This window comes from Cavia porcellus, unplaced genomic scaffold (assembly GCF_034190915.1).
Source record: "Cavia porcellus strain 051 isolate PalLab524CR breed Dunkin Hartley unplaced genomic scaffold, mCavPor4.1 scaffold_6, whole genome shotgun sequence".
NCBI classification, from domain to species: Eukaryota; Metazoa; Chordata; class Mammalia; order Rodentia; family Caviidae; genus Cavia; species Cavia porcellus.
Window position 1 is genome coordinate 17,116,289 of NW_026947489.1, and position 5,285 is coordinate 17,121,573.

Sequence of the window (5,285 nt, forward strand, 5' to 3'; positions counted from 1 at the left end):
TAACTTTTTAAACATTTTGATCTTCAGCTTTCTCATCTGCCACATTTATGCAACTCCCCATTAGGTGCAGTAATGTTAGGGACAGAATGAGATGGCAGCTTTGCAGTGTCTGGAAGGGCAGACCTTCAATAAATGCTAGTACTCTTTGCTCAAGGAATCGCTCTGTAAGTGAACAAGATGTGTAGATATTTGAGAAAACAATTTTTGGTAAATATGTGTGTAGTAATGGAAATCACAACAAATATTTTTCAGCATCTCACATTTTTAGACACTGTCCCAGGCTTTGAGGGAAAATGTGAAAGCCCAAGTTCCTAGCCCTTCTGGTTGAGGGAACTGGAAGCTGAGTGAAGTGGAGATTTATAAGCAAATTGGACATGCAGACAATTGAGAATTGGGAGTAGATAGATGGATAAATAGACGATAGATAGATAGATTAGAGGGTACATAGAAAAAACAAAGTTATTTGCTTTGATATTAATGCTTGTGATTGATACAGGAATCCTAAATACTATTTAGAGGGTACATAGAAAAAACAAAGTTATTTGCTTTGATATTAATGCTTGTGATTGATATAGGAATCCTAAATACTATTTATTCTCTTGCAACTTTTTTCTTAAGCTTCAGATTATTTCCAAATTTAAGAAAAAATCTTTTGCCATAAAACATGCATTCTATTTATTTATCTAGCTATCTTTATATTTGCTTTTCTCTGCACTACTTGATTAAGTAAAATGGTACTTTTGTGTCTCCAAGTGCCTTATTGCATTTCTCCTAAAAACAAGGATATTTTCTACAATAACCACAGTAAAATTATCAAAATTATGAATCTAACATTGGTAAAATAATGTTACCTAATCATCAGTATTAAAACTTCATCAATTCTCTCGCCAACGTCCTATACAGCTAAAGAAATACTTTCTGAGTCTAAATTCAATCCAGAATCACATGGTATATTTCTTCTTAGCCTTTTTAGCTCTAAACAATTCCTTCTCTTTGTTTTTCATGATTGACAGAATTTGAAGCATGCATTCCATCATTTTGTAGCTGCCCCTCAGTTTGGCTTTATCACATGTGTCCTTGTGCTTAGAATCATGGTGAGCATTTTTTTGTTCAGAAATACTATAAAGTGGTGATGTGTTATTAGCACATCACATGAGGCAGTGCAAGATGATTATTTCTCTCACTATTCAAATTATAGACTGAATGTTTGTGCATTTCCATTCATAAGTTGAAATCCTATTAATATGATTCATTTTGATTGATACATGAAGAAACTGTTTAAATTTTTTAATTATTAAAATAACAGACACATTGCCATTAATTTTCATCCAAATATTCCTCCTTGCTTCAAATACACTTACCCCACCATTCTGGCCACTTTATAAAGCAGTTTTGGAAATCTTTCATGAGTGTCATCAATTGTGCTGTTGTCTTTCCTGGTGTCCTAACTCAATTCATGATCATTCTTACTTTATAGAAGAGCCAGCCATTGCACAGAGACAAATTTGGTGAACAAGGTCAAGGAGGACACAGTGTCATGTTTCTACAAGACTGCCTTTTCATTTCATGGCACTTGGCAGTGGCATTCATCACACTTTTGATCCTACTTCCCTTGTAAAGATGCCCACAATGAAGGACTTTGAGAAATGCTTCAAAAAGAAGCAAGAATCCTGGGCTAAATATATTCAAGGAAAGAGGGATATTTTGAAGTATATTAAGAGTAATGAGCCTTTTATTGTATTTTTTATTTCAGCCTTCACTAAAATAAAACATATTATTCACATATTATATATGTTGATCACATCTCACAGTATTAGGAGTGAAGGCCTGTAGGAACTGATAGGTTATAAGGGGGGCTCTCTTCACTGGTGCCCCTATTAAGGACATTCCTGAGAGCACCACCTAGAGAACACACAATGAGAAAGCAGCCACCTGTGAAGCAGGAAGTGGTCACTTATCAGACACCACATATGCTGGCACCTTGAACTTGGACCTCCTAACCCCCCAAACTGTACGATATAAGTTTTGGTTGTTTATGAGACATATGACTTATGGTGTTCTATAAAGCCATTCTAACTAAGACAATAAGTGACATTAACTTTGATCAATTGATCAAAGTGTCATCTGTTGGACTTCTCCATTACAATTTATATGTTCTTTTTAAATTCTCAGGCATCTGATTAGGAGGCCGTTGAGACTAAGTACTCGCATCCTTTCTCATAGGATAAGAAAGGAAATACTTTATTTCTGCAACAGTAGTTTATTCATTACACATTTATTTCAGTGAGGATTTATAGGATTTCATTCTACTGTATTTGTTTTACTCCTCAAAGTGCTCCATATTTATTTAGTGCTATACTCTTCCATGTGAATTCTAAGTCCTCTTAATTAGGTCCTCATTTAGTGTTATTGTTACCCTTATCCTGGAATCAACTATTATAAGGAGTGTTGCTCCTTTTGTTCAGAAATATATTGCATTTCCTTTTAAAGTAAGTTTATTCTTATGGCTTTTATTTATTTTTTAAAATAATATTTGAGAACTTGTTGTATTTAAGGCACTCAGTATGGTGTTTTAGAAGCTAAAGATATGATTCTTTACACCAAAAACAAAAGGATCAATTTCATAACTAGAAATACCACAAAATATAAAGATGATGCATTGCATGACATCAAACCTGAGATGCTAGGAGTAGCAGAAGAGGGGAAAATCCATTCACAGCCTATTAATGATTAATCAGGAGTAGTGGAGAGAGAGCAGGACGTCTGACTTCTATACCAGAACCTTCCTCATGGTAACTAGGAAAAAGCAGACCACTCAGCGAGGAAACCGCAACAGGTTTAAAAATGGGTGATGTTGAGAAAGGCAAGAAGATTTTTGTACAGAAGGGTGCCCAGTGCCACACTGTTGTTCTGGGAGGCAAGCACAAGACCAGACCTAAGTTCCATGGTCTATTTGGGAAGAAGACAAAGGCATCACCTGGGGAGGGAATATGTTGGTGGAGTATTTGGAGAATCCCAAGAAATATAACCCTGGAAAAAAAAATGATCTTCACTGGCATCAAGAAGGGAGAAAGGACAGACTTACTAATGTACCTCAGAAAGGCTACTAATAAGTAATAGTCACTGCCTTATTTATTACAGAAAAGAAAGGTCTCATGGCTTTTTCATGTGTATCATAATTTAATAGATCTCATACACCAGAATTCAGATCACGAGTGGCTGTCAGAATATTTTTGCTGAACAGTACTGATTTAAGTAAAATTGGCTTGTAGCTAAATGGAGTTTTTTCAAGTTTTGATAGTAATTCCAGTTCAGTAAACACTATCAGTATTTTTCCTTTCTAAATACATGGTTGGACTTGATTAGTAATGTTTGACTTTTCACAAAGATTGAGAATGTCATCTCAAAACCTATTGAAGGTTGGTTTTATATTTAGATTTATGTAAATGGTTAAATAGTGGGGAAATCCTTCATTCTCAAAACCAAGCAAGACTTCTCTGTTTCAATTTGTGTTTATTGGCCTGTTACAGGGAGTGGTTGAAGACAAGGAACAATATCTTTATTTTTGGTCTTAACTATGCCAATTTAACTAGAATTCCCTGTATCTAAAGAGTTCTACCTTTTTACTTACTGAAAGGCATTTTAATGTGGTGTATGTATAATACCAAATAAAGAATATTTAACATTTCTCGCATTTTATAGTTGATCTATAAGTTGAGGTTCTTTTAAAAGTTAGCATGACATAATAGCAATTTAGACTTGACTTTGGAATTCTTTAGGTCAGACTGAGTTATTATTCAGGATGGAATTTAAACAGCTATTTTAAAACACAAGACTGAAACTGCTGCTGTGAGTGTGATTGGTAGTGGTACCCGTCAACTCAATAGAAGACTTAAAGTGGGGAAAACACAACATGGGCAAAACTTTGTGTGTGATCATAATACTAAATTAAAAGCAAAATCCATTTATTGAAAATATTGTAAAATTTGCTAAATGTTAAGAAATTACACATGATGAGAATTATTTTTACAATAATCAAAGAAAAGCTTTAAAAAGCTAGAACACATCAACTAACCTAATGGAGTCATCGTATTTTGTATTCATAGTTCACACTCTCCACCATATAAATCAGACAGAGAAAAATCCCCATTTTCTATAACTCCCTTAAGTAAGATGGATGGAGTGGAATAAGTGGCAAATAGAGACTTCAGTGAATTTAGTACATTATTTTTGCCCAGTGGGACTTAATCTAAACAACCCTGATTTTGGAGTTTTCAACTGTCAGCAATAGGTGCTGTTACTTGAGCTACTTGTAAGGCATCACTTCCTCCCCAGTTTAATAATGTTGACCAACTGAAGATTTCCCCACATTGAGATAAGTTATTCCATTCTTTGCCCAGGCTCTTCTTGCCACCAGCAATGTCTCTGGACATGGGCCATTTTTCCCCCTGTGGGCACCAGAAGCAGTGGGCAGTGGGGACTATGAACAGCGTGGTCCCCTCACTCCTGCAAAGGTCTCTCAGATTCCTCCCATAAGTGACACAAGACACCTCTGTGTGCTGCGGTACTTGGGGACATGGGTTTGGAGAACCTGAATACCACCATATTTAATTCTTACACCAACTCAGAGGTAGATGCTTCCCCACTAATGTCTTATTGTGAATAGAATTATTCCTCAATTTCTGGGGGAAGGAGAATGATTCCAAGCCTCTTTCAGATACCAAGACATATGGTTGCTCAGGTCTCTTACATCAAATAGTGGCAGTGTGTGCATAGAACCTGCACACCCTCCTGTGTATTTCACAATCTTCTCTAGATTATTTATAATGCCTAATACTATATAAATTCTATTTAAATAGCAGTTATGCTGTATTGTTAGGGAATAATGAACAAGACAACGTCTGAATATATTCAGTGTAGAAAATTATTTTTATATGTTTCTGAACCATGGTTGATTGAATCTGTGGACATAGTGTCTCATGAAGGTGGGAAACGAGCTTCTTCTAGTCCCTGATGCTTAGCTGGCCCAGAAGGAAAGTCTGGCCTGGTCCATTGATACTGTCCTGCGGGTTCAAAATGCCGGACGCCACTTCACCTGCTCTTGGCCGCTCTGGGAAGTGCTGGCCATGGTGCTGAACACAGGCCTGACCTCAGAGACTACATGGAATGGCAGAGCTTTACCTGAAAGCATTATCATTTTAGGGTTTCTGCTTCTCTCCCAGTGAATCGGAGGTTCTGGTTCATGGATCAGGTCAAAGACTAAAGGGTTGCACAGGGAAGTTCTT

At 36.3% G+C, this 5,285-nt stretch overlaps 1 pseudogene; it reads left to right on the top strand.

Moving 5' to 3' along the window:
- The first annotated feature begins 2,833 nt into the window (after window positions 1–2,833).
- LOC100733155 (cytochrome c, somatic-like) lies at window positions 2,834–3,117 on the top strand (annotated as a pseudogene).
- Window positions 3,118–5,285: the final 2,168 nt, after the last annotated feature.